General features: G+C 37.1%; 1 pseudogene; it reads left to right on the top strand.

The window, feature by feature from the left end:
- Window positions 1-13190, top strand: part of LOC146545404 (potassium voltage-gated channel subfamily KQT member 1-like) — a 241286-nt pseudogene that overhangs the window by 41644 nt on the left and 186452 nt on the right.

Raw genomic sequence — 13190 nt, 5'->3', positions numbered from 1 at the left:
AAGTTTCCTGCAGGATGAGCAATCATAAGGCAGTGAGGTTGTAGGATGATGCACTGTAAATTTACACTTCGCCTTGCCAACCCATAAGCCCTTTACATTGTGTTCATGCCCTAGACAGAATGTGCTGAAATTGCCCTAAAAATGTAAGACTCAAAAGGTCGTAAATTTGATAATTTACGGAACAAATGAGGAAAAATTACTACAGCTGAGTATTGGAAAAAGTTTAGATAAAAAGTGTATCCAATTTCCTTTACAAGGGATTCTAGGTTACTTTAGAATTTTTGTTGTTTTTATGTTTTGAGGAGTATTTTTTTTGCTTGTTTGTTTTGTTTTCTTGTGAATGTTTTCTCCCAGCTCAAAATATATGCGTTCTTATGTCTTGTTTCCTGTGAAATAACACCCCTAAAGTATGACATTCCTTTGCAATCAGCCTTGTAAATACAAAGATATCCTCTGCTCTACACTGCTTTCATTCTTGACTCCCCATCCCACTATTTGCAGTGTACAAGTGAAGTAAATTGAATGACTGGTTTTAGATAAGCAGGACTCATTAAGGCCAGAAAGGAAAACGAGGATGAATATGTGAAGGCTTTTCCTAGCACCACTTCACAGTAGGGGCAGATCTCTTCCATTCCCAGTGCCAAGTCCCAAGTCCAAGGGGGCTATCTCTTCCACCAACAAAATAAATTAAATCTATCTATATTCCTTTACATAAAAATAATGTACATTGCACAACTCAGTTATACTCAAAAAGGAGTTTATAGCAATGGATTATACCTATTCCATCTAATTATGTGCAGCTGATTGAGATAATTAAAGAAGGAATCAGATCAACTTGGACTCTCTCTGTAGATCTTCATGTTCACAGATTTCACCAAGGTCTAGGTTGCCCTTTAGACTAAGATAACCCAGTCAGTTAGACAAATTAACTCCTATCTTTTCCACTACCTTCTTACTCCTTTGTACACTTTGAAAAATTCTCTCTTATGTTGCTGTTGTTTATACTACCCTCTCTTTTACCAGCCTCTCTTTTGACAGAAATACCAATACCAATACCAATACCAATTGATAATTTGTCAGAGTTTATTCTCTGTCTAATGAATATCACATTTTTATTCAGAAAAAAGGATAGAGAAAGGATACCATACTATAGGAGCCAGACTAATTCTGGTAGATGATAAGATATTTATATGAAAGCTTTATTTTTTTCTAAGTAATCATATCTTATCTACAGACATGCAAAATAGTATCTTAGGATGATTTACTTTAGAATTACAGAGCACCATAGTAAAGAATAATATCCTAATTTTTGAAAGAGTGTTGATGAAGAATCTTGTGCATGTCATTCAGCACTTTACCTGCCATTCAGATTTAGTTCTTGATTTTAAAAGGGATCACTGTCATGTTGATGCCAAATCACACATTCTGTAGACAGGAACTGTGACCAGACAAGGTGTTTGACTTACCAAAATTAGTGAGTTAAACAGACAGGCTACTATGAAGAGCCTTTGAAAATAGAAATTGTTGATGTCTCAGTTACAGTCTTGACGATTTGTAATGTTTATTTTATTTTCTCCCTCTGCAGTTATCTTTGCATCATTTCTGCCCCTCCCCTCACTGTCTTCTCTTCAAGAATATGTTCAGCTGTGCTATTAATTGCACAGAAGTATGCCTTAAGTCCAAAGCCCAGTGAGACTGTATTTTTTCTCCTGATTCCAAATATCCTCAAAAGTTTTTCCTAGTTGAATGATAACAAAAGTACAAGTTTGCTTAGAGAAGGAGTCTATTTTTCTAATAGTTAATATGCCTATCCCTAAAACAGTGGTGATTCTAAAATAGTATGCTTTCCATGAACAGTGGCACAGTAACTTTTGTGTATAATATGGTGCAATGTTTCAGACAAAAGCCCACTTAAATTTAGCACATGCATGGCTTATTTGTGTCCTTTTATTACTCAAATTTGTCATGCAAATTTTCTTTTCCTGTTTTCGCGAAAGAGATGAGAAGCAAGTTCATTCAGATTTCTTGACTATGCTTGTAGAAACATCCACAACATGGATTTGAAAATTTAGCAATAAAATTGTTTGTTATAAAAATTGAATTGTTTTGTGTGAGAAACATTGCTAACATTGTAAATACTTCTGGAAGAAGCTGTTCATGATCTCCTGACCCGTATTTATGAAGAAAAGAGGTCAGAATGTTATGAAAGTGTTTGCCAGTGGTTCAGATTTCACATAATATGCTGTGGATTTGATAACTTTTGATTTCAAAGTCTTAATTTGAGTACTGCAAGATATCTTCTTGTAAGAAGAGGAATACAGGAAATGTCTGCATACACAGACATCTTATGCTCTGCCCTTACAGATTAAACCCATAGACCAAATTCTAGTTCATTCCAAAGACTACTATCCTCATCGATGCTGTACTAATTGTAAATGCTTAGAGAGATGATGAAGAAAAATGGTTTATCTTAATCATATTAAATGCCTATTTAATATGATCTTAATGTCTATAGAAAGCAAGTAGAAGGCAATAAAAATATGTCAAGATGTTTTCATAAGATGATGCTACAAAACATATTCAATCATTGCAGCTTCTTTCTAATTCTCAAACCAAGATACAAGTGTGATACAGTCCAGGGCATTTGTTTCTTTCAGTACAGATTAGCCTTCTGGTAGGTGTACTGAACTTTTATGTTTTTGCCAAGTAAGTAGAAACAGTGTGCAAAAAGGGCAAACTTTTTTTTGTAGAATTTGTTTCATTTTGGTGCTTTTGTTTTGTTTTAAGTATTTGTAACTTTTTGGCTCTATATCTTAATGCTAAGATACGTGTTTACATAGTGAAAACAAAGTTAAGCTTCCCAGATATCTCTATTCTAACAGAACAATAGAAACAACTGCATCCTGCTGTCAAACTGTTTCCCCTAAACTATTTTCCCATGTCTACTGGGCTCTCCTGCTTTAATAGTTCAGTGCATAGTAGCTGCTTTGTGCCCAAATGTAGGACAATATTGAAATCAGGAAGGACAAGCTGGGTTTCAACTTCTGAGGAGAATAAATGAAGTCCGCACATGTTTGACATCAGGCTCCAGCTAGTGGCGAAAAATTATCTTTCCCTTGGAACTAGAAACCTTTGAGATTAGCCTCATCCCTGGAGAAATTATTTTAGCATTCAGTCACCAGCATAGCCATGGCAGCCTCCCAGCCAAGTGACATATCTGATAGCATGATACATTTATGGACAAAGGCCAGTTCGGTGTAGCTTGATGAAAAGGCAGTGCAGATTTGAATGTTGCATCTGCTGAATAATTTGTATCAATAAGCTATTAGGACAAGTCTAGCTCAAACTGTTTTTTCTTTCCAGTATTTTCCATTTCATTTTTGCTGTTTCTTTGGAAAGGAACTGAAAAGTATTTCACACATTCATAGCTGTGCATAGTCCTATATAAAGCTATATTTATGTTTTGGCAAATTTTGAGAGGGAGGGAGAGAGAATTGTGCATTTTTGATTGTTAGGATGAATTTCACTCCTTTTAGATGTTTGCCACAATTTGGGTTAAATTGTTAAATTTGTTGTGCAGGAGGTGTAGGCACAGGTTTCTGAAGGAAGTGGTTGCCTATTTATTAAAAAAAATGTCCAAAAGTTTCAGTGATAACAGCCTTCCCTTAATTTTTGCTAGAGCAATGTTGTCTGCAGCCTCTCTTTTGTAACTGTTGGGACTCTATGTGTGAGTTCAAGGTAACAATGTACGGTTGTTTGGGATGAAGCAGCACGCAAACTCACAGAGTTGAAATACACTTGAATTAATTCACTCTAAAGTGAATTAAGTGAAGCTGACTGGACAGGGATAAAGTGCAAGGTGGGAATTGTGAGGCAATATGTTAAACCCTTTTTGGCAATGTCAGTTCTGGGCAAGGCTTTACTCATCTCATTAACAAGGCACAGTAAATTTACCCAAAACACTTTTCAATCTGTTTTTCCCTGAGTAGAGCATAAAAAACATATTTGATTGAGGACAGTATAATAATCTATTGTGATTCTTTTCATAAAAACATTGAGATGTTTCGAGAAAGAATCATGTTTCTTCCCCAACATGTGCCATTTGGCCAACCCTTTCTTTAGACTGATGGCAGGATTTTATTTTAAATTGTGGTATGTAGCCATTGACAGATTCCTTTAAAATGTATTAAGTGGAAGATTGATTCCAAGATGATGTTCTAGAGTTGATGTTAGCTTCTTTTAAAAATTGTGTACTAATGAGTAACTAATGATGAAATGTGTATTCTTTCTTTCCTTGTCTTTTCAAAATCAGAAACAAAAATTTTGTTGTTCTGTGTCCAACTGCACAGCAATCTATAAACAAAAACAGAAGAGAAAAGAATCTACAAATGAAAGGTTAGAAGGGACAGCTGTGTTGTCTTTGAAATCTATTAGGTATTTTTATAATTATATGTCAGTCTTATGTGGTATTTGCAGTTATGATTTATGTCTGTATTACCATAACTATTTCCATACTTACAGACAACATGTGATAATTTTGAGAGCCAAAAGCAACCATTTGGTAGCATTTAAAAATGCGGAAACATTAAGGGAAAACAGGGCAGTAAAGCAGAACCCTTCTGAACTTTATCCATCTGAATAACGTGAAACAGAACAAAGGTGCCATCCAACAAAAATAAATGTAGACGTTGGATTGTGGTGGTAAACTCTCTCTTAGCTAGTTTTAAGGTTGGGAGCTAAAAGGATGAGCTCAGAGAAGGGGGATATTTCCCTATTACCTTCTTCCTCCTGTATAACAACAGAGAGAGAGGGATGCTAGTGAATCCGACTCCTGCTGTGATGCTTTTCAGAAGGCTTTTTGCAAGTGGAAATTTTGTAATTTTTTTAAATATTAAAACAGGATGATAGTTCATGAAAGAAATTCTCTGAGAGGCAGCGCTACTCCTTGTATATAGGAAACATGTTTCATCCTGGTCCTTTATTATTTGCTAATATGCCTGAGTAGTGCTGATTTATGTAGCGCATCTTCTCAGCACCAATGTGGGAGGGTCAATACTTATCAAAGCTATAGCAGACTAGCACAAATCCATCAGATCTGCACTCCGCCTATGAAGTCACTGGATTTTTATTATGAAGCTATCACCTAATTATAAAAAAAAAAACAAAACATCTTCTAACCTTGTTGCAGTTGGTGTTTCAAGCCAAATTGTGCTTTCATTGATGCTAGTGGAGGTACTTGGAATTTGCACAAGTGTAAATTACAGCAAATTTCTTACATGGCCTTGAACAAAATTCCAGTTCACGTCCTCACATCCTGCTCAGTAAGAGTGAATTGACAGAGATGAGATGAAAGCAGAAATGTAACTCAAAAACTTACAATTAATCTGTATTAAATCATATTTTTCATTTGTTGTGCCTAAGAGGGTCTTTGTGACATACTGGGGATTTAAGGAACCATAGATCAGAAGTTGTGCATGTATTCTCGTATTGACACCTCAAGTCAGGCTTTTATTTTGAAAATGAAGTAATGCCGGTTGAACAGCTTAGATTTCAGCTGCACAGCTTTTCTCCTTTTCTAGATGACTTCTTTATGAGAGTAACTATGGCAGTTTGGGCCTCTTGGTTAAACATTTGGCATGGTTTTACACTTCTGAGATAACCTTCATTTAATAAAGTAGGAGAGAGAAAGGCCAGTTTTGAGCTGCCTAGTTGCAATGGCAATGTCTGAAGGATCATAAAAAAAATAAGACCTAATTCTGAAACAACTTTGAAAAAAAGAGAAGAACAGAGATAGATCATATATTCCATAGCATAGATGAATTAATCCTGCCTGAATTCTCCCCTTATGGTTTGTGTTGTAAAACCTTATCATACATGGTACATGGTAGCACTCTCCTATTATTAAAGTCATACACACTTTCCTTTGTAAAACTCTTTTAGGTGCTCGCATCTTTGCCAAACTAGCCATCTGGGCTGAAATTTGCTGAGGCAGAGATCTGCCTCAGCCTGAGATTTTTTGGAAAATTTACATATGAGTGTGGGTCATATATCACAGTAACCTGATGCACTGTGAAGATTCTCTCAGAATTAAATACAAAAATGTTGATGAAAAACATTTGAGCTTCTTCTAAATCTGAGCAAGAAAATTGGACAGAAATGGAATATTATCTTCCAGACTTCAGATCCAGAGTCCTGATCCAAAATAGTGAACTCAGCAGGACGCTTTCATCTGGGTAAGGTTTTGATTTTTAACGGGTGACAGAGCGAAGACTTTCACATAAGCGAGTGTTTTCCAGGACAAAATTCACCACCATAAATCAAATGTTAAATATTACAAACCCCAAAAATGCGTGTGTAGATGACAGTGTCTGCTCCCCAGTGATTGCACTGACTGTTGATTAGGATCCAGCTTGAATAGTTTGATCTCGTTTACAGCAGTCTCTAGGACTGCTGTGCTTAGGCAGTTGGTACAGACTTGTTGCTTTTCTGCTCTCTTGGCTGGAATTACTTTGATAGAACCAAAACTGCATACTCTGCCCAGGACACTTTGGAATATATTTAGCTGGGAGGGAGAAGGGGCTCATGGCCATATGCTGCATAGAAGATCAAAGCCAGTTTGCAGCTACCTTACATTTAAAAAGAAACAAGGAGAGTTTCCCACATAAGATAGACCCTATACTAAGAGAGCATGCAGATTAGCTGTGAATAACCGATGAAGATAGAAACATAAAAGTGATTTAGTATTGTTAGTACATAATGAAGCCTCAGGGGAATAGAGTCTTTCAAAGGTTAGTATGACACTGGAAGTCTAATCTATGTTGATGTGCCTGGCCTGTGTAACCTGACTGCCTGTGCTGCTTATAGCCACAGAATCACAGAATCATAGGGGATGGAAGAAACGTCTGGAGGTTCCCTACAGTAGATTGCACAGGAATGTGTCCATGTGGTTCTTGAATACATCCAGAGAAGGAGACTCCACAACTGCTCTGGAAGCATGTTCCACTGCTGAATCCCTCTGAATTCACTGTGATATTTTTATTTTATTTTATTTTATTTTATTTTATTTTTATTTTTATTATTTTTTTAATGTTCAGGTAGAACTTTCTGTGTTCTAGTTTTCACCTGTTACCCCTTTTCTTTTCATCACTGGGCACCACTGAAAAGAGCCTGACCCCATCCACTTGACATCTGTCCTTTAGATATTTGTATGTGTTGATACAGTCCCCCCTCAGTATTCGCCAGACTGAGAAGTGCCAGGTCACTCAGCCCTTCCTCATCAGGCAGATGCTCCAGGTCCTTAATCATCTTTGTGACCTTACACTGGAATCTTTCCAGTAGTCACTTTTCTTGAACTGGGGAGCCCAAAACTAGACACAGTGCTCCAGATGTGGCCTCAACACAGCAGAATAGAGTGGGAAAATCACCTCCCTCAATCTGCTGGCCATGCTCTTTTTATTGCACCCCAGGATACCATTGACCTTCTTGGCCACAAAGTAATACTGCTGGCTTGTGGTCAACCTGTTGTCCAGCAGAACACTTAAGTCCTCCTCTGCACAGCTCCTTTCCACCATGTCATCCCCTAACTTGGATTTGTGTGTACAGTTATTCCTCACCAGGTGTAGTTATTCCTCATCAGGTTCCTCTCTGCCCAACTCTTCAGCCTGTCCATGTCCTGAATGGTAGCACAGCCTTCTGGTGTGTCAGCCACCCCTCTCAACTTTATATCATCAGCAAACTTGCTGAGAGTGCACTGTGTGCCTTAATTCACCTCATTGATGAAGATGCTGAATAAGGGGATAGGGGGAACCTTACATCGGCCTTCCTGCTCCTGAAGGGAACCTACAGAAAAGATGGGGAGGGAATTTTTAAAATGACATGTAGAGAGAGGAATAGGGGTAATGGCTTTAAACTGGAATAGGGTAGATTTATACTAGATATTAGGAAGAAATCCTTTACTGTGAGGGTCATGAGACACTGGAACAGGTTGCCCAGAGTGATTGTGAATGTCCTCTCTTTGGAGGCATTCAAGGACAGGCTGGATGGAGCTTTGAGCAACAGTAGTGGTGTAGTGGGAGGTATCCCTACCTATAGAAAGGGACTTGGAACAAGATGATCTTAAAGGTCCCTTCCAATCCATAATTCTCTTCAATCTGATTAGGGAGTAATGCAAAATGATGTCTTCATTCAGTATCACAATTGTTTTGAACCAAAATCAAGAAAGGGATCATGAGCTCAGAGTTATTGACTTTGTAATTTTTGAGAAAAGAAGTGCTTGGGTGGAGAACAGATACTCTGCTAAACCTCCTGCTCCCAGAAGAAAAAACTGCCACGTGAGCTTGGCTGTTCGCAGGTCTGGCCACAAAGCAAAGCTCCTTTAGCTCTGTTACATGGAAGCAATGAAGAAGTTTGTCATTCCTGAATCTCAATGATTTTTGTTGATTAAGCCTCAAATCACCCCACAAAACTTTGAACTGAAATTCCAAAAAATGACAGAAATCAAGTCAGTTATATGTATTGCTTTTAATTTTTTTTAATACAATTCTAAATCAGCTTAATGTTCTAAATGGTAAATCACCCTAGTCTCCAGAAAAAGTCTTAGTTAAGAAATATAAAAACAAAGTATTTTATAATAATTCTTCTTGACTCCTTAAATAATAAAAATAAATAACTTCATTAAACCAATCTTTTCTTACAAACAACTTTTAAAAAATTGTTATTTTCTCATGAAAATCAATTTAATTTGAACAATTTTGATGAGCACCAGTTGATGCAAATGTTAAACAATTTGATTTTGAAAGCTATTTTCAAACATAGATTTTGCAGCTGTTCTCACTTGCTTATGACTGCATGCTGCAAGTGATGTCCCACAGATAAAGTTGAAAGTTTTACACTGGAATGTCCCTCCAACTGAAAACGACAATTTGTTTCCAATGGAATATTTTTTAAAAAGGTGTCACATTCTACTGAACTGTATTTTAAATCATATACTGAAAGCAAGGATTTCCAATTTTCCATTTCAAAGTAGTTTTTTGAAAATCAGAATTAAGGCAAAATAGCTTAATTTTTCCCATGGGATCATTGCAATTGAATTGATTTTTTCCCAAGTCATTTGTTTTAACTTGCTATTTCGTTCTGTTTTGGAATGAAAAACTTGCAATATGAAGATATTTTATTGGCCTTCCAGTACCTGAAAGGGGCTTCTGTACCTCACAGAGAACGTGAAGTAATATTGCAATAGGAAAAATTGTAACTTACTTCAGAATTATGACAGCTATTTCACCTACCACAGTTTTCACATTAGTAAGAATTTTTTTATTATTATTTGAATGTAATGTAGAATATTGACCTCTATTTCCTCTTGATTAGGGAAAATACATTAGAAAATGCAGGTATATATGACCCAAGGGATTACCAGACTAGCAGTGAGATTCATGTTTTTTGCAGGAACTGTGATGCTGAGCCAGAACAAATATCTGGTTATCTAGTATCCCTGGAGTTATTCTCTCAGTGTTGACCAATATCAGATGCTAAAAGGTGAACTAGAAGATTAGAATAAGTTGAGTTCAAAATTGCTACAACTAAATCGGCTGTTTGCAATGGATTATATCTAACATACAGTACAAACAGTATTGCTGCACAAGTTATTTTATAGGACAACACAGCTTTGTAAAAGGTAAACAAAACAGAATACAACAACACACACGCACAAAAATCAAGATGCAATGGAATACTGTGGCAACCTTCCTTGGTAAGTTGTCTGTGTTTAGAGATGAAAGTCTTCACCCTTCTTAACAGTACATTCTTAAAAAGATCTTCAGTAAAATCCTATGAGGTAAGAAAAAAAAATTCAAGAAACTGAGAACATTTTTTACCTATATCTGCAACATATAGCTTTAAATTTTATATAGCAGCAAATATTTATATAAAGCAAAAATATTGAGCAAATCAGTGATACATACTTCTGTAATATTTTCCTACTAGTAAACGTTGATAGATGGCATTCACATGTTTCCTGTTTAGAAGTTTGCTTTTGATTTCAGAACCGTGTACAGGGACGCTTTAGTAAAGCACATGATAGTCAGTGTGTCTGATACGTGCTGCAGCCCTTCGAGACCAGAAGAAGGGGGCTGGGTTTCAAGCCTGGGGTACCTCAGATCTCTTCTGATCACATAGGCACAGTGCTTAGTTTGTCACAAGCTTGATCCTCACATGCATTTTTGTACATTGCCAGAATACAGTCAAAGAATTCTAAACCTCTAGTTGGCTTATCCAGGAATTTATCTATGATCTTGTAATTAAAGACCTGTGTTGTTTTTTTTATTATCAACAAGTGTTTTTTCTGTAGTTTAAAATGTCTTTGTGTGGAACAAATGTGCTTGTGAATAAACCAAAAGGAAGGAAACAAGGTCTAGTGGCTCCAGTTTCAGAAACACAGGGTCTTCTGCCAGAGAATCTCAATTCAAATGCAAACAAGGCATAGCATTCCCCTCTATAAGCCAGTATTTTGCTACTTCAGTTGTTTTAAGGTACCCAGATACTGTGGTATAAGTGGTATAATGCACTATTCAGATTCATATCACTCAGCATCTAGAGGTCTTCCTCAGCCTCAAATTTTGCTTTCTTCAGAGTCCTATGCCTTTCTGTGGACTGAGCATTCTCAAGCATATCTCCCTCAGTCTCTATCTGAATGTAAAATGACTCTCTTTACCTTTGAGGTAACATTTTCGCCATCACATCTACAGTATCTAGTGTTTTTAATTCTGAAAGATTTTGTTGCCGTAAAATACTTCAGGATAACAGGATAATTCAGCTTGTAGGGAACTTCAAGGAAATGGTTTAGATACTGCAGCACCTCATTGCTTCTACTGTGCATATATCTCACTTGTCTGGTAGTAACATGTAGCACGTAGACAAAGAAGTGATTGCTCAAAATGTGCCAGGTTGTTGAAGGGAGGTTGTGAAGCACTGAAGTACCAGGCCTGTGCTTGTTCAAGAGACCAGCAGCCATGGCTGAAACGTGCATGTGAAACATGACTGTCCTTTGTGACTCAGTGATTTCAAAATTTGATGACTACAAGTACCAAAGTTTCTGTGATATCTTCTCTTCTGAAAATCGCTAACAAAAACAGGAGGCTTCAACTGTCACAAAATAGACTGTTCCTTTTTCAGTTTTCAAGAGGTGAAGACTATAGAAATGGCATGTAAAACAAGTTCAACAGGTAAAGAAATTGGCCAAAACAGTCATTCACATCGTAAGCCAATACAGGGCCTGCTTTCACCTATCAGGTTGTATGGGAACTTCTGAATCATGGCCTGAACCTCTGATTGATCACCTGAGGCGAGCAATGAGTCAGCCCTGGGAGCACAGGAGAAGGCAATTTACCTGTGCTGCCAGAAGGGGTGGAGTTTGGCTCCACCTTTCCTAGACCCATTTAAGAGCTGACTACAAGTGGGGAGGGGTCTCTTCTGGAGATCCCTCCTTTGGAGTTATACATCCAGCCTAGGACATGAGTAAGCATTCTATCTATTCTCTTTTGTATGATAACCTGCTTAGCCAAGTTCTCTGGTATATTTTCTAATTATAATATCTGTATGTTCACTGATTATATACAGCTCGAGTTAGATTTTTTACTTAGATTTCTGTCTGGATTTAAGATTTGGCTTGTACAGCTTCCCTGTTTTCTCAGTGTTGAGAACTGTAGGTTACTGACTGTGGTAGTATCCCAAGTCTCCTTCTGCTCTATGAGTTTTTTAAAGCTGGTATCTGAGACATAATTACATGCATGTTCTTAAAATTGTTATTTTTCACTTTGTAGGTACATACAAAATTAAGAAACTTGTAGTTTCAAAAATCAAAAGAGCAGTAGGACAAATGCCAAATATGTAGGGTTTATTAAAATCTAAGGTTTTAATGACAGTTTTCAGATACTGGTAAGTATTACTGCAGACTGCCCAGGGGACATAGAAAAATCATCTAAAAGGTCTAATAAATGCTCCAAGTTAAAGGACTCTGGCCTTTTCACAACTATAAGTGCAATGACAGATTCTTTACAATTACGAAGTTTAGCGTGAGTTCAGAAATCTCCCAGGAAGTAGGTACTGACATAAAGACATACCCTAGGAGACAGCAGAAGCATGTGTTCTCTGTTAGAAAGTCAAAACAGATGTACCTGTGAATTTCCTATTCTGCTTTTCCACGCACTGCCTATTAATGTTTGTTCTGTTATTGATGTTTGAGGTCCATAGTGGCTGCGGCCTTTACATGCTCTCTGGAACCTCTCACCATATGTATGTAGAGAGATTCTAAAGCTGCAATCAGCAAGTTTGCCAGTAGACCTTGCTTGCCAGTAGACAAACTAGTAACCTGTGAAGGACTCAATTTATAATCTATAGCAAGACTAACAGATTCCCACAGAAAGATCATTAATATATTTGTGCAGTGCTCAGTTTGCCTCAGTGTTTGTAATCAATTAGAAGAAATAACTGTTGTCTTTGTGTAACTGGGTCTCCCTTTAAAAAAACTTATAAAAAACTGAAGGAGAATGATGGTCCTTGGTGAAACTGATGCATGCCAGCACAAATATACATCTGAAATTAATCTGGGCAAGTCACTTAGAAAGCAATTTTGAAGGGCAGAAAGTCTGTATTCAAAGAGTATGATCACTGTGAATTTTTAATTATCTTAAAACTGGAATACCTGACTTCAGAAATGTCTAACTTGATAGTCAATAACATAGTAATGCCCTGAGGAAATGTAATTCTGGGACCCCCTTAGGTCTGTCCATTCACTCTCATCATTGAATCAGTACAGTGGGCAGCTGCTTTGTGATGACATCATATGTGCTGTCTAAGGGAGGGCTGGAGGATATGATCTATACAAGAGCACTGGGGAGGAGGATGGAGGTGAAATATGGACTCTTGCTGATTGTAGAAACTGCAAATCAGATTTGCTTGAAAAATTTCATAGCCTGATTTCCAAATTATGCTTCAAGCCATATTTAGTTTGAGTCTGGTCCTGTAGCCTTGCAAGACTTAATCAGCCCTTATTTGTGTGTGTGGTCACTGTATGTAAATTGAGTGCAGTGGTACAGTTTTGGTTTAGCTTTTGCATTCTTGCTTTTACATGTTTTTTTCTGGGTATCTTTTACATATTATGCCTTTGTTTTTTAGACTATATAGTGTTTTCAGAG

The sequence above is a fragment of the Meleagris gallopavo genome, chromosome 1, assembly GCF_905368555.1.
Source record: "Meleagris gallopavo chromosome 1, MGAL_WU_HG_1.1, whole genome shotgun sequence".
NCBI classification, from domain to species: Eukaryota; Metazoa; Chordata; class Aves; order Galliformes; family Phasianidae; genus Meleagris; species Meleagris gallopavo.
The sequence above is the reverse complement of the archived record's forward strand: the minus strand, read 5'-3'. Positions and strand labels throughout refer to the sequence as shown.